The sequence below is a fragment of the Herpailurus yagouaroundi genome, unplaced genomic scaffold, assembly GCF_014898765.1.
Source record: "Herpailurus yagouaroundi ecotype Mexico unplaced genomic scaffold, PumYag 77, whole genome shotgun sequence".
Taxonomy (NCBI): Eukaryota; Metazoa; Chordata; class Mammalia; order Carnivora; family Felidae; genus Herpailurus; species Herpailurus yagouaroundi.
In genome coordinates, this window is record NW_024412388.1 from 63,001,843 (window position 1) to 63,024,625 (window position 22,783).

Consider the following 22,783-nt stretch of genomic DNA (forward strand, 5'->3'; position numbering starts at 1 on the left):
TGCATTCTAAAGCTGCCTTCTCCAAATGTGAAATTGTTGTGTTCTCAGAAAATATCCACCAACTCTTCTACTAGCCAAAGTAAAACATAACCTGGAAAGAAAATTCTTGTTAAAATACTACTAGTGTGATGCTATTTCAAGCCAAGTACATTTTTTAAAAAACCCATCTGCTTAAAACAGATTATTCTCTATTTTTTTCTGTCTGTTAGCCTGGATAATAAAGAAGTGACTATAATAAGCATATTGGGGCATTTGGTTTTTGCAAATGTTAGCAGTACTTTGATCTATGCTAAGTGATGTAGGCCTTTTAGCAAGGAGGTATGCAGCCTGTAGAAGAAGAAAGATGGGATGCATGATTTCTCCTGAGCTAACAGAGTCTTAGAAGGATGGAAGTTCCATCACTCATTAAAGACGAAGTCCTGCTGAGAAGTCTAAATGACTAACTCAGGCTTTCAAGGAGTTATCTGTTTATCCAATACTGAAATCCAAGTCTTTTAACTCATCAGTGTTCATTCTACTATTGTACACGGTTTTTCAAGATCACTACAATGCTTGCATGGTTTTCTACTTGCGTATAAAATGCATTGAGAAGCTGAATAGCTCTGAATAATGGTTTCATAATAAATGCTGTGCTGATTAAGCCCATCCTATCAAGTGGACATACCTTTTCAATAATGGTAAGTTCTTTTATGTTAGAAGTAAATAAATCAGTAAATACCCCCCAATTTCCTTCATTCACTGCTATAATTGCCTTTATCCACAATTCATAAATTTATCCCAACCCTTCTTGAATCTACAGATGACTCCTAAAAATGTGGGGGTTAAGGGCACTAACTGCCTACATAGGCAAAAATCTGCATATAACTTTCAATTTCCCCAAAACTTAATGATTAATAGCTATTATTGACCAGAAGCCTTGCCAATAACATAAGCTATCAACTGACACATATTTTGCATGTTATATGCACTGTATACTATATTTTAAAGAAAATTGAGCTAGAGAAAAGAAAATGTCATTAAGAAGATCATAAAGACGCAGCAAAGGCGGTCATAAGAGGAAAGTATATAGCAATCCAGGCCTTCCTAAAGAAGGAAGAAAGATGTCAGATACACAAACTAACCTTATGCCTTAAGGAGCTGGAAAAAGAACAGCAAATAAAACACAAAACGAGCAGAAGACAAGAAATAATAAAGATTAGAACAGAAATCAATGCTATCAAAACCAAAAAAACAGTAGAACCAATCAATGAAACCAGAAGCTGGTTCTTTGAAAGAATTAACAAAATTGATAAACCACTAGTCAGTCTGATCAAAAAGAAAAAGCAAAGGACCCAAATAAATAAAATCAAGAATGAAAGAGGAGAGATCACAACCAACACAGCAGAAATAAAAACAATAATAAGAGAATATTATGAGCAATTATATGCCAATCAAATGGGCAATATGGAAGAAATGGACAAATTCCTAGAAATATATACACTACCAAAACTGAAACAGGAAGAAATAAAAAATTTGAACAGACCCATAACCAGTAAGGAAATCGAATTAGTAATCAAAAATCTCCCAAAAAACAAGAGTCCAGGGCCAGATGGCTTTCCAGGGGAATTCTACCAAACATTTAAGGAAGAGTTAACACCTATTCTCTTGAAGCAGTTCCAAAAAATAGAAATGGAAGAAAAACTTCCAAACTCTTTCTATGAAGCCAGCATTACCTTAATTCCAAAACCAGACAGAGATCCCATTAAAAAGGAGAACTATAGACCAATTTCCCTGATGAACATGGATGCAAAAATCCTCAAGATATTAGCCAACTGGCTCCAACAATACATTAAAAAAATTATTCAGCATGACCAAGTGGGATTTATACCTGGGATGCAGGGCTGGTTCAATATCCGCAGAACAATTAACACGATTCATCACATCAATAAAAGAAAGGACAAGAACCATATGATCCTCTCAACAGATGCAGAGAAAGAATTTGACAAAATACAGCATCCTTTCTTGATAAAAACTCTGTAGAAAGTAGGCATAGAAGGAGCATACCTCAATATCATAAAAGCCATATATGAACGACCCAACAGTAATATCATCCTCAATGGGGAAAAACTGAGAGCTTTCCCCCTAAGGGCAGGAAGAAGAGAGGGATGTCCACTCTCACCACTGTTATCCAACATAGTATTGGAAGTCTTAGCCTCTGCAATCAGACAACACAAAAAATAAAAGGTATCCAAATCAGCCAGGAGGAGGTCAAACTTTCACTCTTTGCAGATGACATGATACTCTATATGGAAAACCCAAAAGATTCCACCAAAATACTGCTAGAATTGATTCATGAATTCAGCAAAGTTGCAGGATATAAAATCAACGCACAGAAATCGGTTGCATTCCTATACAACAACAATGAAGCGACAGAGAGAGAAATCAAGGAATAGATCCCATTTACAGTTGCACAAAAAACCATAAAATACCTAGGAATAAATCTAATCAAAGAGGTGAAAAATCTATATGCTGAAAACTATAGAAAGCTTATGAAAGAAATTGAAGAAGGCACAAAAAAAATGGAAAAAGATTCCATGCTCCTGGATAGGAAGAATAAATATTGTTAAAATGTCGACACTACCCAAAACAATGTACATATTCAATGCAATCCCTATCAAAATAACACCAGCACTCTTCACAGAGCTAGAACAAATAATCTTAAAACTTGTATGGAACCAGAAAAGACCCTGAATAGCCAAAGCGATCTTGAAAAAGAAAATCAAAGCAGAGGCATCACAATCCCGGACTTCAAGCTATACTACAAAGCTGTAATCATCAGGACAGTATGGTACTGGCACAAGAACAGACAGATCAATGGAACAGAACAGAGAACCCAGAAATGGACCCACAAACGTATGGCCAACTAATCTTTGACAAAGCAGGAAAGAATATCCAATGGAATAAAGACAGTCTCTTCAGCAGGTGGTGCTGAGAAAACCAAACAGCAACATGCAGAAGAATGAACCTGGACCACCTTCTTACACCATACACAAAAATAAACTCAAAATGGATGAAAGACCTAAATGTAAGACAGGAAGCCATCAAAATCCTCGAGGAGAAAGCAGGCAAAAACCTCTTTACTCTTGGCCAGAGCAACTTCTTTCTCAACACGTCTCCAGAGGCAAGGGAAACAAAAGCAAAAATGAACTACTGGGACCTCATCAAAATAAAAAGCTTTTGCACAGTGAAGGAAACAATCAGCAAAACTAAAAGGCAACCGACAGAATGGGAGAAGATATTTGCAAATAACATATCAGATAAAGGGGTAGTATCCAAAATCTATAAAGAACTTATCAAACTCCACACCCAAAAAACAAATAATCCAGTGAAGAAATGGGCAAAAGACACGAATAGACACTTCTCCAAAGAAGACATCCAGATGGCCAACCCACAGATGAAAAAATGCTCAACATCACTCATCATCAGGGAAATACAAATCAAAACCACAATGAGATACCACCTTACACCTGTCAGAATGGATAACATTAACAACTCAGGCAACACAGACATACACACACACACACACACACACACACACACAAACACACACAACGGAGTATTACTCGGCAATCAAAAAGAATGAAATCTTGCCATTTGCAACTACGTGGATGGAACTGGAGGATATTATGCTAAGTGAAATTAGTCAGCCAGAGAAAGACAAAAATCATATGACTTCACTCATATGAGGACTTTAAGAGACAAAACGGATGAACATAAGGGAAGGGAAACAAAAATAATATAAAAACAGGGAGGGGGACAAAACAGAAGAGACTCATAAATATGGAGAACAAACTGAGAGTTATGGAAGGGGTTGTGGGAGGGTGGATGGGCTAAATGGGTAAGGGGCACTAAAATGTGGGATGGGCTAAATGGGTAAGTATACTAAAGAGTCTACTCCTGAAGTCATTTTTGCACTATATGCTAACCAATTTGGAAGTAAGTTTTTAAAAATAAAAAATAAAATTAAAAAAAAAAGATCATAAGGAAGGGAAAATACATTGGCAGTACTGTATGTATTGAAAAAAATCCACAAAAAAGTGAGCTCAGGCAGTTCAAATCCATGTTGTTGAGGGGTCAATGGTATTTATTTTTTAAGTTTGTATAAATTCTGGGACAATCATCAATTGTAGAACTCCATGTTCTTTAACTTAAAATGAACTATTTATAATACAAGCACACCTATAAAGTTTCTGATGGCTTACTCAGCTTCTCTCTATATAATAAAAAGGCATACATTTTTAAATTAGATGTTCTATGTCCTTCTTGAAAATTTTAATTATTTTCTCAATTCATTCCAGCTACAAGTTTTCTTTTTACATACATCCTGTAGAGAGGTATATTTTCATGTTCTAGTTTTGTGTATACTGTGATGCATATAGAGACAGTACTACACTCCATGGGTATCTCACGTAGCCCAAACATTGTCTTACAATCCTACTCATCATAGTGCCATGTTCTATACACTATTAAGTGACTAGAATAGGCCCATAATATGAAGCCCCTTTGAGACTTTTGGATCAGTAATATAAAGTAGCTAATATCTTCACTCTTTGATACCCTTGTCAAATAACAGTAAAGTAATTTTTTAAAAATATAGGAGAATAATACTACAAGGACAGAGGAATGGTACAAAAGCTGTGCACAGCTGAAACTTGCCAATAAAATTTTTGGGAAACAGAAAATAGAGAAGTGGCATCTGATTAAGCACAGTAGGTGAAGTGATAGTCTAGAGTACACAGAGACAGACAAACTGAGGAAGCAAGTCCATGTTCCTCCAGAACTCTGGAGAGACTCATGACCTGGGACTTGGGGCTAAAGATTTAAATTCTATGTATGATGTCTTTAACCTTCTATACTTCCGTGGCACAGAACTCCAAGAAGCTAAATATTGCTCTTCCCATTCCCTTATATTCATTTTGTGAAATCTCAGAACACCAAGAATAAAGATGCTGAAAACTTCCAGAGATAAATCAAAGAAAACTACACACACTATGGAAAGAGACTGGCATCAGAATTCTCATCAGAAACAATAGATACCAGAGGATATTGGATAATGCCTTCAAAAAAAAAAAAAAGAAAAGAAAAGAAAAGAAAAGAAACCAGATATAACTCAGATCCAAAACAACCAACAGAACAAAATCATAAAATAACAGAAGAAAAATTACTCTCAACCTGAAATTCTTTATCTAACTAAATGAAGCACTAGACTAAAATAAAATACTTGAAATTAAAATTTCGAAGTATCTACTTACCTTAAGACAAATATCATATCCAGTTAAGTTGCAGAATTCAAAATTAACAAACAAAAATCAGTTGTATTTCTATGTGCGAACAACAAACTATCAGAAAGAGGAGTTTACAACTATCATTTATAATTGCATCAAAAAGAATGAAATAAGTAGGAATAAATTTAACCAAGGAGGTACATTGTACACTGAAGATTATAAGACTTTGATAAAAGAAATTGAGGGTACACATAAATGGAATGACATTCTATGCTCATGGACTGGGAAAATTGATTAACAATATGATTAACAAAATGATTAACAAAATTAACAAAATATGATTAACAATTGACTAACAAAATGTCCCTACTACCCAAAGCAATCCACAGATTCAATGTCATCTCTATCAAAATATCAATGGCATTTTTCACAGAAATTTTAAAAATCCTAAAATTTGTATGGAATCACAGAAGAGCCCAAATAGCCAAATTAATCCTTAGAAGAGAGCTGGAGGCATAACACTTCCTCCTTTCAGAATGTGTTACAAAACTATAGTAATTGAGGCACCTGGGTGGGTCAGTCGCTTAAGCTCCTGACTTTGCCTCAGGTCATAATCTCACAGTTGGTGGGTTTGAGCCCTGCATTGGGCTTTATGCTGACAGCTGGGAGCCTGGAACCTGCTTTGATTCTGTGTCTCCCTCTCTCTGCCCCTCTCCTGCTCGCACTCTGTCTGTCTCTTTCAAAAATAAATAAACATTAAAAATTGTTTTTTAATTAAAAAAACTATAGTCATTAAAACAGTATGGCATTGGCAGAAAAACAGACACATAGATCAATGAAACAGAATAGAAAGACCATAAATAAACCCCAAAATATATGGTCAGTTAATTTATGATAAAGGAGCTAAGAATGGACAATGTGGAAAGAGAGTTTCTTAAATAGATGGTGTTGGAAAAACTGGACAGCCACATGCAAAAGAATGAAACTGGATCACTATCTTACACCATATACAAAAATCAACTCAAAATAGATTAAAGATTTGAACATAAAACTTAAACCATAAAAGTGCCAGAAGAAAACATAAGCAGTAAGTTCCTTGACAAAAATTTTGGTGATAAATTTTTGGATATGACACCAAAAGCAAAGGCAACAAAAGCAAAAATAAACCAGTGGGACTACATCATCAAACTAAAAGTTGTGACACCACAAAGGAAACCATCAAGACAATGAAAAGACAACCTATTGAATGGGAGAAAATATTTGAAATAATAATCTGATACGAGGTTAATATCCTAAATATATAAAGGACTCATACAACTCAATAGCAAAAACAAAAACGCAAAACAAACAAACAAAAAAACCCTCAGCAAACAACCTGATTAAAAATTGGCTAGAAGATCTGAATAGATCTTTTTCTAAAGAAGACATACAAATGGCCAACAGATACATGAAAAGATGATCAGCATCACTAATCATTAGAGAAATGCAAATCAAAACCACAATAAGATATCCACCACTCGAACTTGTTAGGATGACCGTTATTTAAAAAAAAAAAAAAAAAAAAAGCTAAGCGTTGGCAAGGATGCAGAAAAGAGAAAACATGTGCACTGGTGGGAATGTTAATTGGTGCAGCCACCATGGGAAACAGTATGGAGTTTCCTCAAGAAATTAAAAATAGAATTACCATGTGATCCAGCAATCGTACTTTTGGGTATTTATCCAAAGGAAATGAAAACAGAATATTGAAGAGATATCTGCACTCCCATGTTCATTGTAGCATTATTCACCACAATAACGATAAAAACTTTTTGTTCCCATACTCAACATTAATAAATTTGATTAGCTCTGGAGTTCCAGATCATTCTGATGAATGAGGATTTCCACATTTCTGCAGAGGACTGGAAGAAACATGGATTTCATCTGGATATTGCGGAGCATTAAGTCTGACAAAGAAATAAGGTCATATAAAATTATTTGGCCAGTCTGTCTTTTGATATGTTGGCCATTCTATCCCACTGTGTTCAAAGGAATCAAAATAGGATCTGAATATATAAGGCAATTCTCTAAGTATGGCAAATCTTAGAACACACAATGAAGTAGATAAATGAAAAATAAAAAATTATTCATATAACCCAACTCGATTCATCTCACCAAACAAAACCTACCAAACACCTTTACTAGGGCAAAGATTGTGGTTTGCACTACATTCATTAGACAAGACTATCTTGCCACTCTCATTAAACCACCTAGGTTATTTTTTCATTTCTCAATGTTGAATATATGTAGTGCATGGTAAGGTAACATGAGCAGAAAAGGCTTCATTCCAAGTTTTCCAAACTCTGATATCTTTTGTGGAAAGAACTAAGCAAATCATACTCTCTTCTGTTCAACAGGCCATAAGGAATAATGGCCCTCACTCCTCATCATGTGCTGAAGGCTGAAATTAATCACTTCTTAGATCTACAAAGCTTGTCCAACACTCAGACAGCCTTGCCCTGCACATATATGCACTTAATAAATATTTCTGGATGATGTTTAAAGCTCCTAAAATAAAGTGCTAAATAACAACAATCATAGACCTTGGCAGTGTGCCCTATTAGCACATCTTCAACTGTTACATGAGCAGCCCTAAGCGAAAATTAGCTCATGGGGCCCCTCTAAATACTCTGCTAAAAATAAGCTTCATCATCTCTCATTTCAATGTTCATGAGGTCACAAGTATCCCATACACTCCAAGTGCTGGTCATGTCAATTCCTTTGAGCTCAGGAAGTTGGCATCTAAAATAAAATGCCAATATTTAGATCCTAATGAATTCCAGGAAGTATATTAGGTTTTCCCTTCAGGACTGAAAAACACATGGAGCTTTCAGCTTTTAATGCAAAATCCAACTATAAAATCAATATAGTAGGAAGTGTTTAGCAATGATTTTCTCTTCTGATTTTTTAAAATTGCCTGCCTGCTACCTGCTGGAAGACTTAGGAAGTCTTAGGAAGGAGTCTTGTGTTCAACAGAGGCTTAATGCACATTTGTTGTTACTGTTATAAATGCCAGTCCATAACCAAAAAATTAGAAAGGATCTAAGACATGCCCATCTCATAGTATAGTTTTGAGAATTAACAGAAGTAAAATAAGTAGACTAAAAAGCATAGTATATTGTAAAGTTACTGTAAAATGTTAGCTGCTAGTACTATCACCTGTTGTCTGCCTAAAACACTCATTGATCCCTTTGCAGTATTTTGATTTCTCAAAACATTCCACCCGCACCCACACCCACGATTAAGTCACTTAACCTTCTCGAAATAGAACATTTTAGCTTCACTCCAATGTCTAAACGAATCTGCCTGCATTAAACTTCCTTTCCTTTTTTCTTAGAACATGCTTCCACTGTAGGGACAGCTTGCAATATCAACCCTCAGCAACTCCTGACAAATGCTAACCTGATTCCTTGGATGATAAGTAGACATCACTGGCACAATAGAACTCGTGTATGGCCACAGGTCAGCATCAAGTTCCATGGTTTGATGCCAAAGTCTTCCCAAAAAGGGAGTTAAAGTACCTCATCTGACAACTTCCAACCATGTCACCTTCTTTTGCTAAAATGTCCTGAGGACTTCAGTACCTTCTTTTCCATTATTAATGACCCATGATTCATCAGTCTCCAAGATCTGTTACTAAATTAATCTGAATTAAATTAGATGCCCTTATTTAACTGAGGTCTCATGGGTCCAGAGCTGGTTTGAGAAAAAGTAAAATATCAATTCCACATTCTTATAAATATTCAGGTTCACATATTTTCATCTACAGTTCATCTTGTTAATGTCAGTCCTTATAATTTATTGACCATGTAAAAATATTTTAGTGTGGAAAGTGGAGAAAATGAGTGAGAATAAATCATTCAGTGCTCTTCCACAAGCCACAGTGCAGTCCAGAAGACCTTCATTTTTAATTTTGCATTCAAGTGCCAGTTGAGACAAATTGGTTAGCAGTTCATCATGGGAGCAATTCCAAAGCTCATTCATTTAGGCTCTAAGGACTTTTCAGCATCACCAAAGGCAGCCAACACATAATTGGTGACCTCAGGAAGAACACAATACTTGGAGGTTTAGAAAAACTACAATATATCCTTCAGTCCTTAAAATTAATCATCTAATTTCCTCTATCTCCTTTCCACTGGGTAAGAAACATCTGTCAACACATGTGCCATTGGCCTGTTATTCTTCCTAATGTGGTTATTGAGTTTGACTCTCTACACTCCGACAGAAGAGAGATGTTCTGACACATACACAGGCACCATGGGGGTAATGTAAAATGTGCAAGGGTTAAAAATCACTTACCCCTTCCCCCCCTCCTATGAATCCACCTAGAGGGAAAATTATGCCTTGTTTTAAATAACACTACCCTTTCCCATAATCCTGTATACTAGGAATTTATATTATAAAAGTTCACTTTATTATTCTTTTTCTAACAGAACAACATATGTTATGCTTACATTTGAAAGCAATCTTGGAAAATGGGCCTGCATGTGAATGCAATTGGCTGTGAGTTCACATTTCCCTTAGACAAAACTGTGAGCAAAACACATGTTTTTCCATCTAAGTTAGAGATGGAAAATGATGCATTATTTTTTAGGCTTTTGTGGCATGCACTTTAAAATCAATGCATATTTCTTCATGCACATTTTCACAAATGTCAATATGGATACATCCATCAGATCTGATGTGTTCAATCCCTTCAGCACCTGGAGAACTTGCACCCTTGGAAATGGTTTTTCCTCCTAACTTTCCAATTTGCTCCTGAGAATCATAATTCTTTTTGACTAGTGATAAGTGAGAAACAGAACCCTCCACGTTCGTTTCCTACAAAGGAATAAGGATATTCTTACATGCTTGCTCTTAATTCCAGGTAAATCGAAGAACAGTTGGTTTGCTCACTGATACACAACATAATTTCTGCAGGTCCTCACAAAACTCAAGAACTGAAGCTTACTTGCCACCAACATGATACAGGTGACATCAGATCATATGGTACAAGCAGGAATGACCCAATCACCAATACATTGAAAATAAACCAGAAGAGATCATTATCTTGTCAGAAAAGTACTCCTTTTTCCTTGTGGTTAGTAAAAGAGAAAAGCTTTTCCTAAAATTCTATTTTTTTTAAATAAAATTTAGCTAGAAGAGGGAAATTGTAGGTCCTTACGTTAGCTATACACATTTAAGAATAAGGTTACAGGGAAGCCAATCAGACACTGATTGGAAAGGAGAGAAAAAAGGACATGCCCCACAAGCAATCTATTCAATATTAGGAATGGCAAAATGCCAACAATAGATGTGTATAGAGAGTGACTTTCCTCCATCTATGAAGAAGGAATAGAGGTAAGCAAGCCATATACTATTTGCTATAAGTACCTAGAAAGATGTGTGGAGCTTTGTCTTTACTTTCTTCAGGTACATGATTGATTTTGAAATGGGATGGGCAGAAAAACTATCCACTGAACTGAGACTATAAAGAAAGTTGGAACATTTTATTAACTTACTCAATATTCAAGTAAATTAAGAAGTAGTGGCTCTTCATATCAAAATTTTATTTTGTAATAAGTTGTCAGAACGCACGCTGTTGGCTAGGACCAAATTTAGTATTTGTAAGTTAAATGATTTTATACATGTTAGCAAGTGACTTGGCTGAGAGAGATAGGTATTATCTTGAGGCTACAGGATCAGGGTAGTCTTTTGACATAAAAATACAGCAAAATTTGTTCTTTCTCCACTTCATATTAAAGGATGCATGTACTTTCTTTTAAGCATAATGCATGTAAAATAGGTAAAGAAATTAAACTTTATTTTGAAATCTATTTTAACTAACAGGAGCACTAACATAATTAAGTCTGAGTAGTGAACAGAAATAAGTAGGTTGCATAAATATAAATATTTACTCCAATGAGCAGCACAGTCATCAGCATTTACTCCACAGTTTTCAGAGCATGAAGTAAGATGAAGTTGGTGGTAACCTAGCATTTCAAATGATAAAATCAATGGTAATCCTTTTTTGAGCATAAAAATAGAGAAACCATTTTCAAGTAGGATCTAGTATCTCTCCCTAATAATCCCTAAAGGGGTTCTTTTAGCTTGAAAATGTGTAAGAAAAACAAAAAGATTAATTCAAATGACTTGAATCCTTACTAAAGAGTGAGTAATGTACAGTCAACCAACGTTTAACTTGGGTATAAACAATCACAATAAATTATAAGTCACACACAGACACACATTTGGTGTGTCGATCAATCAGTCCTCCTTAGCGATTGGTGAGGCTGTAAGCCTGGGATGACCATACACTCTAGTTCTGTGTCTAGGAAAGTTTCGTTGTAAAAGTGCCCTTGTTATTCTCAAAAGAGTCATGGCTTGGATTTTACATTTTATAGCTACATTATCTAAGCCCCAGGTGGTTGATATGGTGTCTCTTAGTAGGAATTCTCTTATTTTCTTGTTTTCTCCATGTCTTCAAAAAGTCTTTATTCCTTTCCCACAAAAAGATCAGCAAGTACATGTCTTATGCTCTTACTATTTCTGTTACTAATTGCTATCACTTAGATGTGTGTAACCTAATTTCTTCCAGATGTGAAAACCTATGCAATGCACTCTAAGCTGCATTTACCTGCCTGCAGACTCTCTACCACCACTCAAATCATCTTTCCTCTATTTGTGTCTTCATTCACAATTGTACCCCATTCCTGGGCATCAGCAGCTATCTAATTATATATACTTAAAAATGAACTCCAAGGATACAATACAAAGCTCCCCACCCAGGATAAATTGCTGCATAGATGAGGACTTTGCTATTTATTTCCTCCTGCCCATGGTTGGTTAGTTACACCTGGGTGTCAGAGAAGATATTTGTAGGCTAAAATAATCCCTTGCACACCATAATTAAGATTTTTGGGTAGAAGGAAATAACTGGGGGGCCTCGGGCCCAATTCTTAGAAACTGACTCATTCAGGGACACTGAGAATGTTCATATAAAATCCTGAGTGCTGTGTCTCACACAACATGTACCCACCCAGCCTCTGAAACCTCGTGTGTTTCTGGTGCCTCAGAACAGCTCTAAAACCTAGAGTCAGGCTAGCCCCTGTAATCACTGTAAGAAGAGAGGTTTCCCTGGCCGAGAAGATCAGGTGGTGGAAATACCAGGAGTTGTCGTGATAAAGGCAGCAGCAAGAAGTGAAGTCGTGATGACAAATGCCATCAGCAAAGCTGACAGCCATAGCACCTGAGGTATCGGAGCTGGTGATCTCTGACAGGCTCAGACAGCATCAACAGTTGGTACAGAATGCAGTAGCCAAGGATGGACAGAATGGAGATTCCACCAGCAACAGTAGCTAGAAATCATCAACTTCCATTAGTGATGGGAAGATGGCGTGGGATGAGGAGTTAGGATAGAATTTGGAGTTAAAAACCACTATGTCAGATCCCTATGCTCTGTGGTCACCAAGTTTGGTGTGACCTATAGAAATAGGGACAATTGGGATAATGATCAGTTATCTATTTTGCTTACAGCTCTTCAGCAGACACGAGTCTTTGGACACTCACAGTAGCAAGGACACCCTGGCGATAGTAGCCAAGAGAGTCATATGTTTCTATCTCATGATGGTTAAGCAACAATTGAAGGAAAAAAAATAACATCTGTTGAAAGCCTTCCCATAATTATGTAATTTAATCCTTACACCAACACTGCAAGTTCTGTAATCACGAAACCCATTTTATAGATGACTAAAATGGGTCTCGGAAAGATTTAAATGATTTGCCCAAGGACATGCAAATAAGGACATAGCTGAGATGTGAACACAGAACTGACTAACTCCAAAGCCAATGCTCTTTCCATTAGAGTCTGCTGCCTCCGTGGGAGCCTGAGACAAACAATGGAAACAATCACCACAGACACTCAACCCCACTCCCAGTCTACCTCCCACCCCCTGCAGAGGGAAACAGATGTGGAGCAAAATATCCATAGTTGAGCAAAATATCCATGGGCTCTGAAAACTTCCATTTCTGATTCTGAAATCCAAAAGCTGAGAAGTTGCTGACACTGCTGCTGCACCCTGCCAAGTCTCTTGCTCTGAGGGCAGTTTGGTGTAAAGAATGTTGATAATCACTGTAAACGGAGGAGTATGACTCTCAGCCCGGGAAATGAGGGTAGTGCATAAATAGTTTTGGCAGCAGCATCTATACTGTGGTACTGGGAGGTACATGCTTTTCACATAGAAAATAAAAAATAAAAATAAACAGATTGTCTGGAAATCTTCCAGCAAACCCCCATCTGACCCCCAGGGCGTATAACCCAGTGTTTTGTCCCAAATGTGGTTTTCCCTGTTAAATGCTTGCAGAAACCAGGTGAGGTATTCATTGCATGGGTGGATAGTGATTATATCTCGAGAGTACTGGTGGGACACCAGGGAACAATGTGATTTGGGTTGCTGCAGATCCAAAGTGAGAAATGACGCTCTTTCTGAGGCAAACAGCACCAGCAGTTTTGCATGGAAGATGGATGTCCCAAAGAAAGCTAGGCTTTCATGGAAGGGAAGATATGGTGGGAAGTCTCCGTAAGCTCCTCAATGATATCAGACAATAAAGGAGAATTTGGAAGAATCACGAGGATGGAAGGTCAGTTTCACTCAGATGGCAGTTAATTCTTTAGATGTTTGAACTGACATCAGGGTGATTTTCTCTAATGTCAACATGAACTAAGACTGATTTGTCCTTAAAACATTGAAACTATAGAGAATATTCCTAACAAGTGGGAATCCATTTCTTATATCTTTTTGGTATCTTTTCATAGTTGAGTCTGTGAAAAAAGAAAATGTTTCCATGTTGGCACTCACATTTATTGAGCATGTATTCCATTCTGTTCTCGATGCTGGGCTTTAAATGTATTATCTCAGTTACTCTTCATAAAATACCGCCAGAGTATTTTACTGAGCATGGTTGACATATATTGAGCATCTACTCTGCACCACTATGGATCATTTATGTATAGTATTTAACCTAATCCTCCATAAAGTACACATGATTTTCTCCATTTTATAGACAGCAACAGAAATAATAAGGAAGAAGTTTAGATATAATAGTAACTTAAAAATTACTCCATGGCATGCATTATTCTAAAACCTTTTTTAAATGATTATTTTATTTACTTTGACACACAGAGAGAGAGAGAGAGAGAGAGAATCCCATGCAGGTTCCGTACTGTCAGTGCAGAGCCTGATGCGGGACTTGATCCCACTAACCGTGAAATTATGACTTGAGCCAAAATCAAGAGTCAGATCCTCAACTGACTGAGCCACCCAGGCATCCCACTAAATACTTTTCATGCATTAACTAACTCTGTGAAACAAGTACCATTGTTACACCCATTTCTCACTTGAAGCATTTGGCTGCAAGAGGTTAAGTAATTTGTCCCAAATTACATAGCCATTGAGGATTAAAATCCACTCAGTTGGATTTCTATATCCATTATTTTAACCTCTGAATAATATTTCCCCACAACTTAGTAAGGTGAGACTCAAGAGAAGTTCAATATCCAATGTAAGATCATACAGTTATAAAGAATAGATGGAGCCAGGTCCTAGGGTTTTCTATGTTTGTTCTTGTTTTTGACTTCAAAGCCCATATTTTTCCACTTCATCACCAGGCTGCCTTTATACGTAGTATTTCTTTGGCAGTGAGATTCTACCACAATGCCCACAACAGTTCTTTTTGTGAGATATTCCTGGATCTGAAGACTTTGCCTGTTAGACACACTGAAAGGTTGAGGTTGGTACTTCAAAGGTAAACAACAAAACTGTGAAAGTCATTACAAACAATAAAAATAAAATTGACATCTTTGGTTTAGGCAAATATAATATAGCTTGAAATAGATCTTTTTTTTTTTCATCTACATTTCACTGACGGGACATGAAAACAAAATCTGGTTTTCTCTAAGAAACAGTATTTTCTAAGCCAGCCACATATTTGAGCAGTCAAATATTCGATCCATCCTGAAGTAAATTTTCAAATGACTTATTTGTGTTTTAATGATGGCAAGACAAGTGATCTGTTATTACACATATTAATATGCTCATATTCATAGTCCTGGGACAGATCCAGAAAAATATATCCATTTGTATTTTTTTAATGACATCTTAAATGAGACTTTTAAACCAAAGTAGGCAACATACTATATCACTTACACATTTTGTTTTGGCATGAATCCAGAAGTCATATTTTATTAGGGGAAGCTTATTCTGAAGGTTTATTGATTATTTACATCTCTTAAAACTGATGAGTATGTTTCTAATGTAATTTATATACCTTTATCATTTTCCTTTCAATCTTCCATATTATTATCTGTGATGAGTTGCAGCCAAATGTAAGAGTAATTTCATAAAAATACATAAGCCATGCCCTCACCCTATCATGAAACAGATACAACACCAAACCCCAAAATGAATGCTAAATTTTATTTTAAATGAATGCAGTCTTGTTAATTCTGAAGTCAATGTAGGATAGAATCAAATATGAATAATAATTTTATATATGTATATCATCAGAACCCTACCTTCCCATCACAATATCTGTAATTGACATTGAGACAGTTCAGAGGGGGGAAAACCACATTGTGAGAAAATGAATCCAATCTTTATTAGTATCTGAGTATTCTGTACACTTGTTACCTGCTGTACCACTCTTTATCCATTTCCCAAGTACTTAGGGGCAACCATTTTCACAGGATTATCTAGAGCAAACAAATTAAAATATTTGAGTCATATGTGCAACTACACAGGCTGAATTATATTGTAATTATATGTGCATATACTTGTATTCCTTATTAAATTTTAAGATCTTGAGGGTAGAGATCAAAATCTTAAGCACCTTTGTATCCTACACGGTACTTAGTACAGTGCTTTGTACACAAAGGTCTTCAAATGTGTATTAAATAACTGGATGGTAGTTCATCATTTGGAATTGGATTTGACTGGATATAAGAAAAAAGTCTCTTCAACAAATGTGTTGGGAAAACTGGATGGCGACATGCAGAAGAATGAAACTGTACTACTTTCTTCCACCATACACAAAAATAAATTCAAAATTGCTTAAAGACCTAAATGTCAGGCAGGAAACCATCAAAATCCTAGAGAAGAACACAGGCAACAACCTCTTTGACCTTGGCTAGAGTAACTTCTTACTAGACGTGTTACTGAAGGCAAGAGAAACAAAAGCAAACATGAACTATTGGGACTTCATCAAGAAAAAAAGCTTCTACACAGTGAAGGAAACAGTCAACAAAACTAAAATGCAGCCTACAGAATGAGAGAAGATATTTGCAAACAACATACCTGATAAAGGGTTAGTACCCAAAATCTATAAAGAACTTATCAAACTCAACACCCAAAATACAATTAACCCCATTAAGAAATGGGCAGAAGACATGAATAGACACTTCTCCAAAGAAGACATCCAGATGGCTAACAGATACATGAAAAGATGCTCAATATCACTCATCATCAGGGAAATACAAATCAAAACCATGACGAGATACCACCTCACACCTATTAGAATGGCTAAAATGAACAACACAAGAAACAAGAAGTGTGGGCAAGGATGCAGAGAAAAGGGAATCCTCTTGCACTGTTGGTGGGAATGAAAACTGGTGCAGCTACTCTGGAGAACAAAACTGAGGTTTCTCAATAAACTAAAAATAGAACTACCCAATGATCCAGCAATTGTACTATTAGGTATTTACCCAAAGGATACAAAAATACAGATTCGAAGGGGTACATGCACCCCAATGTTTATAGCAGCATTATCAACAATAGCTAAACTATGGAGAGAGCCCAAATGTCCATCAACTGATGAATGGATAAAGAAGATGTGGTATACACACACACACACACACACACACACACACACACACACACACAATGGACTATTACCCAGCCATGAAAAAAGAATGAAATCCTTTTACAACATTTACAACAATGTGGATAGAGCTAGAATGCTAAGAAAAATAAGTCAATCAGAGAAACACAAAAATCATATGATTTCACTCATAAGTGGAATTTAAGAAACATAACAGATGAACATACAGGATGGAGGGGGAAGAGAAGAGATGGAAACAAACTACAAAAGATTCTTGATAGAGAACAAAGTATGGATTGACAAAGGGAGGTGGGTGGGAGATGGGTTAGATGGTGATGGGTACTAAGTAGGGCACTTGTGATGAGCACTGGTGTTGTATGTAAATGATGAATCACTGAATTCTACTCTTGATCCAATACTGCACTGTTAACTAACTAAAATTTAAATAAAAAATAAATTAATAAAAATACATTTAAAAATAAAAAAATCTATGGGGCGCCTGGGTGGCGCAGTCGGTTAAGCGTCCGACTTCAGCCAGGTCATGATCTCGCGGTCCGTGAGTTCGAGCCCCGTGTCGGGCTCTGGGCTGATGGCTCAGAGCCTGGAGCCTGTTTCCGATTCTGTGTCTCCCTCTCTCTCTGCCCCTCCCCCGTTCATGCTCTGTCTCTCTCTGTCCCAAAAATAAATAAACGTTGAAAAAAAAAATTAAAAAAAAAATAAATAAAAATAAAAAAATCTAAAAGTAACAGTTGCAATGCAGATAAATACATATATATTTTTCATGTTAGAAAAATTGCATAGGTAGGCAGTCCAAGAATATTATAGTAGCTCCACAATGTCTTGCTTCCTCTGTCATGCTGTTTTACTATTTATAGTGCATTGACTCAAGACCTGGAGTAGCTGCCCGAACTCCAGTCATCATATCTGCATTCCAGAAAGCAGAAAGTAATAAGGAAGAAAAGAATATCATGGCCTTCCCTTTTAAGGAGGCTTCCAAGTAGTCCTACATCACACTTTCATTGAGATCTTACTGAACAGAGCTTAGTCACATGACCACACCTAACTATAAGGGAAGCTGGCAAATGTAGACCAATGGCTAAATGTATTAGTGTGTCAAAGTTTAATTGATAAATTACTAAAATTATTAAGATGGAATCTTAAGGAAGACCTATTTCAGTATGTCACAACTACCCATCAAAGATGAACAAAGCCATTTCAAATGGAATACAATATTTTTTCCACGTTCACACCACTTTTATTACAATATGTTATTATAATTATTCAATTTTATTATTAATTATTGCTGTTAATCTCTTACTGTGTCTAATTTATAAATTAAATTTTGTCATGGGTATGTATGTATGTATGTATAGGAAAAAACATAGTATATCTAGGGTCTGTACTGTCCATGGTTTTGGGCATCTGCTGGGGGTCTTGGATCAAATCCCTGCTGACAACGGGGACTACCTTGGAACTTTAATTAAAAATTTAGGGCTTCACATGTTAGCAGGTCTGAGGTAAGATATGGAAAGAGTGGGAGAAAATCACCCGTGAAAGCAGTTAAATGACTTGCATGGGATCACACAACTGGCTGAGTCTGAATTAGAAACTTGGATTTATATTCCAGACTCTACAGGCTACACTGTGTCTCCCAAATTCAATTCTGTCAGTGCTAAGTGCTATAGAGGACTGGATTGGAATTCCCTGCTCATGGGATTATTATTTTATTAGGGTATGTCTCCAAAAGTTCTAGAGGGAAAATTTTAAAATATTTTTTGCAGGAAGAGACAGTTTAAGTTAAATCCCCCCCAAACCTTACAAACAACACTACCATGTATTTATTATTATACAATAATATAGATGAGATGCAAGCAAATTTTTAGCTACAAGTAGTGAAGAAAAAACAAAACCCAAAACCACTGGTCTTATTTTTCTGCCTGTCAAAATAAGTAGGGAAGTAGGCAGTTGAAGAAAAAATGAATACTAAGATGTTTTCCTTACTCAAAATATGAATAGGCACTTTTCCAACATCACTCTAATGGAATATAATATTAAGATTTGGAATATATTCTCAAATATTTATACAAAAACCTCTTTCAGTTTATTGCATTTCAGCACCAACTTATTAACCACATGCTATATAACAGGCACTCATCTTACCATTGGAGATTCTTCTTTTGAGGTGTTTATAATTAGAATAATCAAAAAATTTTCTGCTGACACTGACAGAAACCCTACTCAAATTAATGTTTGTTGATATTTAAAAAAAATCTATCTATCATCTCTCCATGCATCCAATTTATCTATATATCTTCCCATTTGCTTATATTTAAAGCAAAGAAGGGAACAGTTTCTGAGTCAAATGTGTGATTATGAGCATACTAATAGGTGCAAGAACATATCACTTGTTTTGTTTGTCATTATTATGAATTTATGCTTACATACCTGGAATAAACCATTTGAAACTTTAATTCAGGAGGGATCAAATATTTGGGCACTAAATTGTGTAGCTAACTAAGAAAATATATTTCTTAAAGAAAACAAGATTTTAAGGGCATCTGGGTGGCTCAGTCAGTTAAGCAGCCAACTTCAGGTCAGGTCATGATCTCACAGTTTGTGAGTTCAAGCCCTGCATCGGGCTCTATGCTGACAGCACAGAACCTGGAGCCTGCTTAGGATTCTGTGCTCCCTCTCTCTCACTTCCCCTTCCCCTCTCTCTTTCTCTCTCTTTCTAAAATAAATAAATAAACATTCTTTAAAGAACAAGATTTTATTTTCACTTCCTAGAGAGAGGTAAGTAGGTAGGTAGGTAGATTGATAGATACATAGATTTTTAAAAATAGCATGCATGAGTGTGTTGTAAGTACAGTTCTAAGTGTATCATCTCATATAAATTCACAACAACCCTATGAACTAAGTACTACTATTCTTTATAAATGAGGAAATAAAACGGATTAGTAAATAATGAAGCTGGGATCAAATTCAGATAGTCTTGCTCTAGAGTTATCCTTTGTAATAATATTCTATCCCACTTCTTAGAATGAATGTTTTCTAAGCAAAATATATTGGAAAAAACAAAAAAACAAAAAACAAACTTGGGGCACCTGGGTGGTTCAGTCAGTTGAGCATGAGACTTCAACTCAGGTCATGATCTCACAGTTCGTGAGTTCTAGCTTACTTCAGGCTCGTTGCTGTCACTGTCAGAGCAGAACTCACTTCAGATCCTCCGTCCCCCTCTTTCTGCCCCCTCACTTGTGCTCTGCTCCCAAAAAATAAAAATAAATATATAAAAAAAGAAAACACGCCTCATCAAAATAATTGTAAATATGAAATAAAATGTAAACAACCATCTTACAATCACCTTTCTTTTATATTATATTACCTTTTTACACATTTTTATTAACTTGCTTCTTTTAGGCAACATTATGAATGCTTGCCCAATCCTAGATTCTAGTTGTTTTGATTAGTCATAATTATTATTCTCTTTGTGATGCTCAGATTAACTGGTAGGAGCCCCCTATGTGACTTCGTTATATTTTTAACACTGCTTCCAACATCATTGCACATGTACTTGCTTTCTGACAAGAGGATATTCCAGATCCACCCTGAATTTGCCAACCTTTCTGCTAAATGGAATAGAAATTTGATGGCTAGAGCTTAAGCAACCATCATATACCATGAAGTATAAGCTTATCTTGAGGATGGGGGAAGAACAAATTAGAAATCTTAGTCCTTATTAGCTGCCAAACAATTCTTAGTCTGCTTGCCATTAGACTTAATTTATGTGAGGAGAGAGACAGACTTTGTTTATGCCACTCTTATTCTGATTTTCCATAATTTGCAGCTTTATCTAATTCTGTTATACCTAGATCGGAGCAGTTGGAATTAACGTGGCTGCTAAGACCCAGACCTTCTGCAGGGCTGATGGTTACAGACAAGGGGTTTTGGATGATTCCATCACTTCTAAAAATCTACTATATAATATGATATACCATCAAATGTCTGATCAAGCATCAACTAGGTTATTATCCAGGGTTAAGTATGCATCAGGATAGCTCCAAGGCAAGAGTTAGAAACTACTCTGTTGCACTCTGTGTTGCTATTCTGGTATGTATACACACACACACACACACACACACACACACACACAGCCAATGAACCAAGAGTTGGCTAGTTTAACTTCTACTGTTATTCATTTTTTCATTCATTCATTCATTCATTCACTAAAAATGTATTTAGTGACTACTATGCACCAAGCACCATTCCAAAGTTGCAGCAGTAAGTGTAACAGACAAAAAATTCCTGTCTTCATGAGCTTGTATTATAGTGGAGGGAGACAGAAACAAATCAATCAAAATAAGTACAATAAATGTATGTCAGAAAGAGAAAAATAGTAAAGAAGGGAAGAGGGAGGGAGTGTCCAGTGGGTGACAGTTTCAGATGGCTCAAGCAGAGAGGCCCTCACTAAGAAAATGGCACCTGAAGGACGCAGGTGAGGTAGGAAGTCATTTGATATTTGTATTAGAGCATTCTAGATAGAGAGAAGAACAAGTCCCCAAGTCTTTTGGCTGCTGTGCTGTGAACAGACTAGGCATGGGGCACTAAACACAGAGAATAGTTCATTCAAGAGAGAGGTGATGGTAGCTGGAACAGGGTGGTAATACTAGAGGTAACAAAGAGTAGTCAAATTCTGGATACCTTTCCAAGATCACACTGACAGAATTTGCTCTGAAGGGTTGGATGCAATTTATGAGTGAAAGAAAGAACTTAAGAATGACTTCAAGGTTTTTGGCCTGGGTAATTTTAAAGATGGTGATATCACGTACTGAGATGGTAAAGACTATATAAGGAAAAGGCACTGCAAAGATGATCCCAAAGTCTGGGGAATCTAGAAAATTTTCAACTTCTCTGTTGATATTCTAGTTTCTTTCTAAATCCAATAGTCAAGTTGACCACTTAGATCTCTTCACTATGCCCATACTTTAGGGGGCCCTGACTTGGCTCTCCTCTGGCCACACTCCTCATCACAGGGTGAGGCTTTCATGGAACTAAGAGGATGTGTCACTCAGCCTCTTCTAGATCGTGCTCCATGTAGGATTTGTATTAGAGAATTCTAATACAAATGCCCCAATCCTACTTCCATAGTCTATGTAGATGTCCATCTTTCCAAGAGTGGACCAGACTATCAACACATGCACATCTAACTAAGGGATGGCTGAATGTGAGTAGGAGAGGTGATGGACAGAGCTTGGAATGAGATGCCCACTCTAGAGGGGTACCTGAGAAGTAGGATCAGGCCTGCATTACTGTACATAACCTTCTCTTTTGAAGTAACAGCATGTATTTTTCTTTTCAGATGAAATCCTAAAAGGAGTACTCCTGAACATGCTCCCACAGTCCTTAGCTCAGTGTTGATAAACTGTTCCAAGTGTTGGAAAACTGCTGACCCCCTATTCTTAGTTTCCACACCTGTAAAATGTAGCAGACACCTCAAAGGCTGCTGTGAGAAAAAGTGAACAAGTAAAACGTGAAATAAATAAGTAAAACACTAAGCATATTGCCTCACACATAACAAGCATTTAAATGATTGTTGTTCTATTCTGTCTAAACAATATCTTACATTTCCATGC

General features: G+C 36.4%; 1 long non-coding RNA gene across 1 annotated transcript in view; it reads right to left on the reverse strand.

The window, feature by feature from the left end:
• Positions 1–22,783, reverse strand: part of LOC121018529 (uncharacterized) — a 102,768-nt gene that overhangs the window by 56,688 nt on the left and 23,297 nt on the right. The gene's annotated exons all lie outside the window — the stretch shown is intronic.